Genomic DNA, 12,490 nt, shown 5'->3' on the forward strand with positions numbered 1-12,490 from the left:
TAAATACATTGTTTAAAAGAAAATATCAATTATTTAACTTTCACACATTAATCAAACATGACTTTTTACTCTCATTAACATACATTACATTAATAAGGTATAAAATAGAGCTGAGTGTTTTGCATATAATGGGGATTTCATAGTCTGCATGTTCTTAATTGGGCTAATGACTGTTTCACTAAAGCAGATGAATAGGTCAACACTCCACTTTGACTTTAAAACTCTGCACAGCAATTTCAAACAGCCGCCTAGCTAATTGTGAAATATATTCAGCCTGCAGATTATCATTTTAATTAATCTTGCTTACTTGGTCGTGTAATTTAAACATTTGCTGGATGGCAAGAGGAGGAGGGAGATAGGGGATGGCGGGATGCGGTGTGTGACAGGGAAAAGGGGGGGGAGGTTGTGTGTGTTAGTGGGTCTGTGTGTGTATGCAGGTGGGGAACTGTATGCAAATGAGAATCACCTTCAAAGAAATGATGCTATTCTCTGCCTTATTAAGCCTAAATATGAGAGAGAATTAAAACTTCACAAGCTTTGAGGGGTAAATGGGTACGAATGGAACAGTAAAGGGTCTGGGGATTTACCTGTTGTGGTAGAAAACTGATTCTATGCTGCCTGCAAATTTATATTTACCCTATTCCAAGATAAGAAAAACCCATGCTCAGATTTAACAACATTTTACACTCAACAATCATTATCCCTTTCTAAAACATCGGCCATTGAAAAACATAGATTGAATGAATAGTAATAGTAATAAGTTATGGTTATGTATTGTATTGTAATATAGTTATGTCATCACTAACAGATGTTTGAGCTTCCTGACGGTAACGTTCTCATATTTAAAATGGGGAGCATTGCATTGTGGAATTGTCAGCTGAATGTAATAGTGAATGCTATGTACACTGCTTTAAGTGTTGCATTGTTGACACTATTTACACACCAAACATTGTCACACTTCTATGAATGCATTATCTTGTGAGTTAATGTTAATAAAACTTAAAATGAAAATAAAATAAATTAGATTTTAGTTATCTTGAAATTGGAGCGGCATTGTTCAATATTCATGTCACAGGACATGTCACAGGTATGTAATATTCCGAAAACAAAACAACACCTCTCACTCAAACACATCTGGCATAGGCTACAGCCCCCCGAGACCCTGAACCAGATAAGCTGTTAATGGATAATGGATAGATGAAATTCTTGCAAGGACACATTACAAAAGCCCTGGTTACTTATTAAACACAGTGAACGTAAGCGGTAAATAGTTTGTTTACTTGACTGTTACTACACTCTCCTGTTGGCAGCACATAGGTCAGTTGAGTTTCAACCACAAGCACCACCCCAATCATTTTAAAATGATCAGCTCAGCTCAGGTAAGTTGAGCTATGGAAGTGATCTCGTGAAATCCCTTTATGTTTCATATCCCAATACATATTGTAAAGAAAAAAGTTTTTTCTTTTTTTCTAATATCACACATCCCTACTGGAAATACAAGTCTACTAAGCAAGATACAAAAGAAATGCACTTTGCACAGCCCTTCAGGTATTAATCTTGACAAAGTATAATTAATGACAATGTTCCAAAATGTACTAATAAAGCAGAAGTCACCGAAAATTAATGACTGGATTAAACAGTGACCCTAAATAAAACACTTTCAGAAGTGAATTTCTTTACACACCAGCCACGCTGCTCAATAAATAGTGATGTCACAGGAGGCGTAAAATTTCACTTCTCCACCATAAGATACATTTTTAACATATTTCTGCTAATAAAAATTGAAATGAATCATACCACTGCTTTAATGTATTTTTGATATAATGCTACTCTCCCTATTTTTATATCAGTTTCACTCCTACACTGCTTTTACTTACAGTAAGTAAAGGATCTTAACACTTACTCTACTACTTTATTTTATTCAGACAGCCTGTGAGCCTTTCTAGCAAATTCAGCCTACAGCTCTCTTCCAATATGCAATTAAGAAAAGATGTCACAGACACTGTCTTCATTCTTGTGTCACTGTTCAAAGAAACAAGAATGGATTTTTTTAAGTTCAGTTCTTTATCTCAAAAAACAAAAAACATAGTCACAAAGGGTTAAATAACAGCTTCCAAGTTCCACCCCCCTTTTTTCAGTAACTCATTAACCCCCCCCCCCCCCCCCCCCCCCTGAAAAAAAAAAAGAAAAAGATTTACTGTAACTAACATACAATACAAAATAGACTTTTTTTTTCTTTGTCTCTCACTGGCATAATTTTCATTTACTGATGCAAAAGTGATGCAAAGGTTCATGGACTGTTGAAGGAGACAATGAACAGACACACACACACACATGCATGCCCACACAAACACGCACACACATCAAATCAATTCCCATGCATATTTATTTGTGTTTTGTAATGGGGTCTTGCAGCTACACATTTAGCCTTGCTGTGTGATTTATGAGTCCCTTCTTGCACTGCCATTGCGATCATCCCCTATATGCTTTGTAGACTAGCCTCAGGTAATAGTAATGTATATAGTCAAATCTTCTAAACCTAAACATGATTTATTAGACAATTTGGGGTTTCACACACATAATGTACACATACATATGGAGTTTTATAGTGTTTTATTGGCAAAATTAGATATTGCAGATATGAGAGGTTACTGTTCAAAGGTGAGCACTTGTATTGCTATGTCGAATGGATTAATTTATGTACAAGGTATCCAGCAGTATCTAACACACTCAGTGGTATTTATATTAATATATATATAATTGTGAGTGTTCTAGAGTTTTTGCTAACATCCCAGCAGTTTTCCATTATGGTCTGGGCATGTTTCGATAGCCAGTTATTTGCCTGAATTTTAAAAAATGTAAAAAGTGACAATTACACAACCTGCTCCATCATGAAAGTTAATGATGTTTTTCTCTCCCTTTTCATACTGGCTTGCTCCATGATGAAACATGCCAGCAGCATGAATGAATTTCTTGTTGAAGTGGACTCTCATGAAAAACTTAACATTTTGGAGGCTAATAAGGAAATGTTTTGCAGGGTACTGGAGGCCATGGTGTTCTCTTGCCCTCAAGTTGCAAATATCACGTTCATGCTCACAATGTTAACCCACCGTACCCCTCCTTTGCTTCTGTTCAAGATCAGAATTGATATTTTCACCTTCAATTCCAGCCCAAGTCATAGAAGTAAATTCATTGCAGAGTAAGTGGTACCAACATTAGTATACGCATTGCTTTCTCTTTTTTGGCATATACAGCATTACGACAGATTAATTAAATCAACATCTTGTTATTTGTCCAACAGGCAATGCTTTTGACAACAAACAACAACAAACTGGTGGTGTTAGTGGATGCTATGGTGCAATTGTTGCAATTCAGCTTTGATCAACTGCATCCTGCTGCGTCTGTTGCTACTGTCTGACAGCAAATATGTCCCAGCTGGAAACTACTAAATGGGGGATAGACTGTGACTCCTGACACTCTACATCTAACCACCAATGGGACCTTGGCTGAATTATCATATCCAAAATGTTTCTGCTTTGTTTGTTTTCAGTTAGGCTGAAATGTATTTCCTTCTCCAGATCACAGTTACTTTGGTCACGCTAACAGTCCCTGTGCTTGTTAGCCTTGCAGCATCCCTCATGCCGCTTCTGTTCCTTTACTGTGCAGTTATACAAACAAGAAAAGGCAACAATCAATACTTGCTGAACGAGGGGTCAATCCCTCCACCTCTCACGCATGCAGAGTATGGATGTCCAAGGGCAGCTAGTGTCAGTGATTTTAGAGGCTGTTTGTACAATTAAAGCCATTGGCTTTGCCTCCTGGGCTACAAAGCTGCTGAACCTGACAGTCAGTAAAGGTGAGTATAGATTCAATTACACTTCATGATGAATCAGCATTGAAAACTGCACAAATACTCATTTGATCATGGCTGTGGGTTAAAATGCTAGTGCAGGTAAGATACAGTAGTATATAAGCACTGTTGTGACATGACATTATATATTTTTGTACTAAGGACCTCACTATTCCTCTCTCTAGTAAACCTGCTCTGGTGGCTCTGCAGGAGAGCCACCCTGCTTGGCTGAGTGAACAGTTATCTGATTGAAGGTGTATTTTTATTTCTTTTTTCACCAAAGAGTTGATTGGTTCCAGCCTGCGAGCCAAAGGTTGAAATGTGGGTTTCCCCCAGCACAGGTTGACTTCTCTTGCACCTTACCGCATGCAGAGTGATATTTCAGTGCTGTCTATATCAGCCCTGTAGACTTCTATAGCATTTTTATGTCTTTGTCTCTCTTAAGACAGTTAAGAGTACAAGATTAGCCTTTCATTTTTTTTTTTATGACTAAGTTAATTCAGTTATCTTTATTTTTTGGTATCTTGTGAGCCCACACTGAAGCCAAGATATCCCTTTACTAATTGTGAGAAGTAAAGAATGGAAGGGATGGAATGTAACCACAAAGGGACACAAGCCAGTGTCTTCTCGTGCCAGTCCCAGGTCTGGATAAATGCAGAGGGTTCTGTGAGGAAGGGCATCCAACGTAAAACGCATGCCAAATTAAACATACGAATCATGACTTCCACATCAAATCTGACTTCCATACCGGATTGGTCGGGGCCAGGTTAACAAAGGTCGCCAACAGTGCTGTTGACCTACAGTGTAGGTTAGAAGAGGAGGAGTATGGCGTGTTTGTAGGCAGAGAGAGAAGAGGAAAGCCAAGAGTGTAGGACTGAAAGTTTGTGAGGAATGTGGTGAAAAGAGTGTCAGACAGGTTGATGAGTCTGAAGCTGGAAATTGAGGGCGTGATGTTCAATGTTGTTAGTGGTTATGCCCCAAAGGTAGGATGTGAGTTAGAAGAGAAGGAGAAATTCTGGAGTGAGTTAGATGAAGTGATTCAGAGCATCCCCAGAGGTGGAAACTGGTGATTGGTGCAGGTTTGGTCTTCAGGACAGGAACACATAAGGACAGATGATGGTAGACTTTGCAGAGTGGTTGTTAATGTCTGAACACTTTCTTCCAGAAGAGGCAGGAACATAGAGTGACATATAAGAGCGGAGGTAGAAGCACTGAGGTGTACGACATCTTGTGTAGACTTTGTAATCTGAGAGAGATCAGTTACTGTAAAGTATTGGTAGGGGAGAGTGTAGCCAGACAACACAGGATGGTGGTTTGTAAAATGATTCTGGTGGTGAGGAAGATGAAGAGGACAAAGGCAGAGCAGAGGATGAAGTGGTGGCAGTTAAAAAAGGAAGAATGTAGTATAGTTTTTAGGGAGGAACTGAGAGAGACTCTGGGTGGTTTGGAGGTGCTTCCAGATGACTGGACCAGTACAGCTAATGTGATCAGGAAGAAAAGTAGGAGGGTACTCGGTGTGTCATCGGGAAAGAGAAAAGTGGACAAGGAGACTTGGTGGTGGAACGAGGAAGTTCAGGAGTGTATACAGGTAAGCTAAGAAGAAGTGGGACAATGAGAGGACTGAAGAGAGTAGACAGTAGTACAGGGAGATGCAGCGTAAGGTGAAGGTAGAGGTGGCAAAGGCCAAACAAAGAGCATATGAGGACTTGTATGTTAGGCTGGACACTAAAGAGGGAGACGTGGATTTGTACAAGTTGGCCAGACAAAGAGATAGAGATGGGAGCAGGTTAGTGTGATTAAAGATAAGGATGGAAATATATTGACAGGTGCCAGGAGTGGGATGGGAAGATGGAAGGAAAACTTTGAAGAGTTGATGAATGAGGAAAAAAAAAAGAACAGAGAGTTGAAGAGGTGACTGGTGTGGAGCAGGAAGTAGCAAATATTAGTAAGAATGAAGTGAGGAGGACGTTGAAGAGGATGAAGAGAGAAAAGGCAGTTGGTCCTGATATGTCTAGGAGAAGTGGCAGTAGAGTTTCTGACTAGTTTGTTTAACAAGATCTTGGAGAGTGAGAGGATGCTCGAGGACTGGAGGAGAAGTGTACTGGTAGTGGATTTTTAGGAACAAGGGAGATGTGCAGAGCTGTGGCAACTACAGAGGAATAAAGCTGATGAGCCAAACAATGAAGTTGTGGGAAAGAGTAGTGGAAGTTCGGCTAAGGGCAGAGGTGAACGTTTGTGAGCAGCAATATGGTTTGATGCCACCTCCTCAGAGGGAGTAGCAATGAATTGCCTCTGCATATCAGGGCAAAGTTATAGGCATTGTGTTCCAAACCCCTCTACTCATTGGTCTGCATCTTGAATTTGTTTATCAGTCTGTGCCGTATTAAAAAACAATTAAAACACATGAAGATTGGAGCAGTAGACTTTTTGTCACTTTCCGACCTTAAAATTATTTGTCTCGAAGTTTTAAGAACGGGAGCATGTAAGAATGTGCAGCACATATCAGGGTAAAGTTACAGGCATTAGCTAGTTATAGGCATTGTGTTACAAACCCCAGTAATATTTATTAATTCATACATCTGGAAGACACATTTAATCAAAAAAAAAGGCAGTTACCTATATTATTATTTATTAATTATTAAAAGCACATAATTGTTTCATTGTTTTAAGCCTTGATTGTTAACCTTTATGCCACAGTGTAACACAGTATATACTGTACATACATAAATGCTTCAGTAAATGGAAGGTGGCTAATGACTAAAAAACTTTGTTCCACCATCCTGACAGAATTTTAACGTACACTTGCATTAATAACTCAGTATTTATATACACATTTTATTCACTAATAATGGGTGGCTGACTTGGACTGCTGCAGATCTCTATTAAAAAAAAGACATTTTATCTCAGGGGGCTACCCTGGCTGAATAGAAATGGAATTAAAATGAAATTTAGTGTGCAATCCATTATGGGGAAGCCTTGTGAGCCAGACAATCTTGCAAGTGGAGCACGCCCAGGCTCCCAGTGTGATAGGATACAGCCACTTTGGTTTCAGTCTCCTCTGGATTATTTTTTATTTTTTTTAATTTTTCATGATTTCCCCGCTCACTCTTTTGACAGATATTAGATTAACAGCAATAATTTTAAATTCTGTCTTCCTTCGCAAACAGTTTTATTGTAACTCTGCAGCTTACTTTATACGAAGTACAACCTTGTAAAATTTTAAACAATCTTTATCTCTGAAATGCAGACTAGTTGTTGTGGGAGCAGTTAAAAAAATAGTTCCATGCCAAATGGCTTCTGTTGGTTTACAGGTTTTACTCTTTCTCCTGCATAAATGTTTATGGTGCCAGATTTTATTTGCAATGAACATTTTTTCTTACTTATATGTTATAATAAAGGTTAATAGAATTCATGCAGTGACAGTGAACATTAAAGGACACCTTCACTTTCTTCTTTTGGTTTTAGTTTGGGTAGTAGATGTAAATGCTATTTCATGTCATTATCCAATTCTTCACATAAGGCCATTTTGAAACCAACATTGTTAATATTTTAGCAATGTATTTAACAAGAAAAATTACCATTATTTATGTGTCAGGAGTTACAATAGATCACGTTTATTCATAACTGTAACTTATATGAAGAGCTGACCACATCTTAAGGCTAAATGTACATACTTGTACATATAGGTAATTTCCAATTTGTTTTCTTTCCTGTGCCATGTCTCCCATTTGAATTTAGGCTACATTCACATATCCCACATAGCCCCGATTGGCCTTTCTAGATCAATCCAAAAAAATCCAAGTATGCAGTCTTTAAAAATACACAAAAGAGTGCAGTGGATCCAGTCTGAGGACATATGAAACAATGATTTCAGTCAGAACAGACAGGCTCTGCTATGTGATTTGCCTTTTCATTGTCATTCATCACACTAGAATTAAAAGTTTGGAAACATGATTTGACAACTTAATACATTTTAACCAGATGCTGGATGGCAGATATGACATTCTCCGACAATTACAGTATTTTATTTGAGATTTTGATCTTGGATTCAAATGATAAGATGCATATGAACTGTATTACCTAGCTCCTTACTTTCCCTAAAGATATTTAAGTGTATGCAGACTCCTTCTCTAATACACAAACTGTGTCTGCATCAGTGCATAATACCACACTCATCACTTCCCAAACACGAACTGTCTCTTCTGCTTCTTCTCTTTCACAAATCACATTCATGACTATGAGAACAATCACAAGAACATTTTCATCACTGCATGTCCCTTTCAAATGCAAGCCCTCTTTCCCCTCATTCCAGGCATATTTACGATGAGATAAGTCAGAGCATAAACCAGCATAGGAAGAAAAAAAAAACTTCCCTCCATCTGTGCTCATTTTAGACTAAATTTGAATTGGCCAAAGAGTCCACCAGTGGAAGCGTTTTTAGTGTCTGCTGTGCTGGGGTATTTGATTTGGACATAAGCTCTTGGCAGCCTGGAGTTTATACAGTAAATGAGAGTTTTGGCTGCATCGGCCAGCAAACGAAAATTGGATGAGTTTCCTTCTTATCCCTCGTTCTCTCCCTCTTGGCACCAAGGCTAATGCTGTGTTTAGTTTTCAGTGCAGGTTTCATCTTGTTTTGGGGACACGTTGACTCGTGAGGCAGTCAGAAAGCAGGCAAACACGGAAAAACAAGCAAGTGAAAGACATCATTAAATTGTTTATGTGCATGTTTTAATTAAGACAGTACTGCAATATTTAGCATGGTAACATACAAAATACGTACACTCAGGTGACTCACGCTCACCTTTCTTCAGATGTGTATAAAAGACAGTAACACTTTAGCATATTAACACCTAGTGCACCATTTGACTCATGGTGTCATGGACTGTAATGTCACTGGGCCTGATTAACCTCATATCAGCTTTTTCACTGCGCAAACACTCATCCCATCTTGCACTTAGTCTTCATAGTTCATTCCAACTCTTATCCGTTGCAGTACAGTATAAATAAGGGGGACGTTTTGGGCCACTGTGGTTAGCGCCTGTGGACATTTTCAATCATTGAATTTGATTTCAAACTTTGTGCCCATTTACAATTATTAGTGAGCAACACAACACAGCAACAAACGGAGTTAGTCCTCATTGATAAATAAAGGAATAACGTAAGTCTGGCCAGCGCCAGTCAGTTATTAGTGGAGACACACAGGCTTTGGCAGCTGGTTTTTCTCTCAGAGTGATGGCAAACTCGCTGAAAGCTGCCAAACTGTGAACCTCAACAGGGAGTCCTCCTCCTAATAATGCAGCTAAAGCGATTAGACATGTTATTTTCAGGATAAGTCATTTTATGATTGACATAGTTCTAACCGTATATCTTGTCTGTTTTACATCTATCTTTGTGTGTTTTTCTCTTTAGCCTTTGAACATTTTTGGCATCAATCTACTGCCTAGCTGATCCATTCACTGGCTTATACAATGCAAGTAATTCTGGTGTTACATGATATTTCAAAAATGTCACAAAATTTATTTTCTTTTCTTTGATCTGGATCATCTTCATGACATAAGGCTCAACCCGAGGAACACAACTTATCACAAAGTAATTCCACACAAAACATTCTCAGCAATCCCAAGTCCTTCGTTTGATGTGGTCTGAGTCCTCAGGGCAATGATTTAAAAGTGAAATCGTTAAGATGTATTCATCATTTTGGATCATGTTCTCTGGCATTTAGCAAATAAATATATTTTTTAAAATATTGCATTTACACAGATGTTGGAGGCATATTAAATACAACATTAATATTTATTATTCCCATACTATCTGTGGTTACTGTTGGCATCTTTTAGACTCTACAGTCAAACATCAAGTATCCTTTACTTTTTAAGGTTTGGATAAAATTTGACACAATTTATTTAAATTATATTAAAACCATTATTGGCAATGGCATTGAGTACTACATGATCATAGGAGGACTTCTAAGTCTGTTATCACCAAAGCAATTAATGTATTATTTAATGGCAAGGCAAAACAACAGGGTTTCACCACCTGTTGTGCTTGGGCCTTTGAAGAAAATGCATAATGTGACTCCATAACTCAACATCAGTCTGCATCAAGCCTTTGGCAGTTGACCCCGCTGGCACTCAGCAGTTCAGAAAACACCTTGTACTAATAGAGACTAATGGCATGACTTGGATGCTCAGAATTGAAACAGCATGGTCAGCCTTTAAGAGCCTACCAGCAATCACAGCCTTCAGTGTTTCTACATTTTCTGCTCTCTGTCAGCACTTTCAGGTGTTGTGTCTTAAATGAGTACTTCTGTGGCTTTACATCACAGTTCTATAACACTGTCACATGATGAGCAGTCAGAAGCATCAAAATAAATGCAGTATGTCAAAACCCATTACCTACATTACCCACAATGCAACTAAAACCCAGATATACTGGTTAAAGTATGTACAGTTCCCTTGGAAGATGTGTTTGATCCAATGTCACCAAAATGTACACACACACCCTTTAGGAGCAACATTATGTTCAATGTCTTGGCCCAGGACACTTCAACATGTAGACCAGGAAAAGAGCATCAAACCACTGACCCTGTAGTAAGTAGGTAACTTGGTTTACCTCCTCAAGCAAATAAGAGGATCAGGTAACCTGGTCCCCTGTCTTACTCCACACTCTGACTATATCTGACTATATCTGACTATATGTATATACTACACATGAAAGACATCACATAGATTTCAACATTGCTGCCTGGAGCTAAAAATTAAATTACTTTTTATTGCAGTGGTAATGGTCTCAAGACCATTAAACAAACTGGGCAAAGTTAATTGCTGGATGTTTGTCGTAGCTGTCACATAAGAGAAAACCTCCATACAGTCCTAAACTAGTTAAAAGAATCCAAAGAATTTCAACCAACAATTTTTTTTCTCAACCTATTCACTTAATTAGAGCCCAGATATAATATACCAATACATTTCTGCATTTCCATGAAGATCTGATAATATATGAATTTTATGTCTGGATTCCATCTTTCGTATAAGTCTCTTGTGTTTGTAGAATTCTCATACTAAATCACATAAATGTCCAAATGTCAGCTTTGTTGTTGTTTGTTGATTTTATTTTGGTTCAGCCCAACTCCTCCTAGCAACACAACTGAGTATTAAAAGCTAAAAGTGGAGCCATAAACATATGGCACTGGTTTCCAAGTGCGACACAACCAACATTTTAAAACTTTTTCCTTTTTTCTTAAAAAAAGGCCACTTCACAGCTCTAAATCTAATCCAGCTAACATGTGGCCATGAATGTGTTTTGAGGCCAAGCTATGTGTAATGACATACACGTGTGAAGGGACAAATCTAACCGAGCTTGCTAAACAAGCAATTTTTAGGTGGCTTGACCTTTGAACCAAACCAAAGACATTTGTAAAGGGAACCACCTCTAATGAAGGGTGCAGTGAAAAAAATAAGTTCAAGGAGGAGAAATTTATGTTAAAGCTTTTATTTTTTTAGATGAACTTGACTAAACACACAAGCTCATTTTCAGCAAAGCCCCACTTAACACTTTCATTTACACGTGGGAGCTGCCCGGTCTTCTGTTTGTCATTAAGCAACTCGGCTAAAGCCACTGGGATTGAGAACCAAACTAAAAGTGGAGTCACTGAAAGTACAGAGTAGTGTGTCGGGCATCCAAAGTTTATTGTCAGCATAGGAATTTTACTGATTTTTCACTTTTGTATATCCGCTTTATTGTCTGCATTTCACTCATTCAAAACTATGGTAGTTTTTTAATCAAGAGATCAAACCCTTGTACTGACAGCAGAACTGTTGACTTCGTTCATGAGAGTGAAGAATTTTATGGCTGATTAAATAAACGACAGCTGGACCAGTGTGTGGATAGAAAGACACATCACATGGTGATTAGAAAGCTGCATTGCGGAAAGTAAAAGGTACAGCAACTGGATGGAGAACTGGATTATTAATTAATTTGAGAATAGTTAGTTGACTGAATGTGTGCTTTGGAAGCTCTTTGAGTGACTGTAACTGGAGGAGCACCGGATGGACAAACATGCAGACAAACAGATGAATGGACTGATGCATTAACTGTAATGGATGAATATGTTCTTCACTGTATTAACTCAAAGCAGAAATCTATCTCAGTGAGACACAATGCACTAATGTCTGTATTGCTAATGGTCAATTATATATAATTAAATTATAAATTTTCAATTATGTATAAAAAATGAGATGAGATGCTGATGTTCTGTAAGATGCTACTAAAACAAAACTGTATCTTTAAATAGAGACATGCAGATTACAAACATATGCTTGAGTTATTTTTGCAAGCGAGAAGAAATAACAAGAAATAACCACTATTGGTAAAATTGCCACATAATTTCATATAAATCCAATCTTTCCAGAAACCTAATCCCATCACAATCCTTCACTTCTCATTGGTGGTGCAGGACAAAAAAATGGATTTGACCCATAAAGTATTTTAATATTTACTGAATGGACAACGCACAAATGTTTGATAAAAAATTCACAATATCATAGGCAATATACTGACTTCTTATCAAAACTTTAATTTCTCCAAATATTTTGTTTATGATCGTATTCCATCAGACTTAGAAACTTACCTTCAATTTTA

At 37.9% G+C, this 12,490-nt stretch overlaps 1 protein-coding gene across 1 annotated transcript in view; it reads left to right on the forward strand.

Annotated features, from left to right (window-relative positions):
• The first annotated feature begins 3,782 nt into the window (after positions 1-3,782).
• Positions 3,783-12,490, forward strand: part of cntfr (ciliary neurotrophic factor receptor) — a 248,225-nt gene continuing 239,517 nt past the window's right edge. Inside the window, exon 1 of the mRNA XM_067483893.1 lies at positions 3,783-3,856. The gene's annotated coding sequence lies outside the window, so the exon portion shown is untranslated. The remainder of the gene's footprint in view (positions 3,857-12,490) is intronic.

Source organism: Channa argus, chromosome 18 (genome assembly GCF_033026475.1).
Source record: "Channa argus isolate prfri chromosome 18, Channa argus male v1.0, whole genome shotgun sequence".
In the NCBI taxonomy this organism is placed as follows: Eukaryota; Metazoa; Chordata; class Actinopteri; order Anabantiformes; family Channidae; genus Channa; species Channa argus.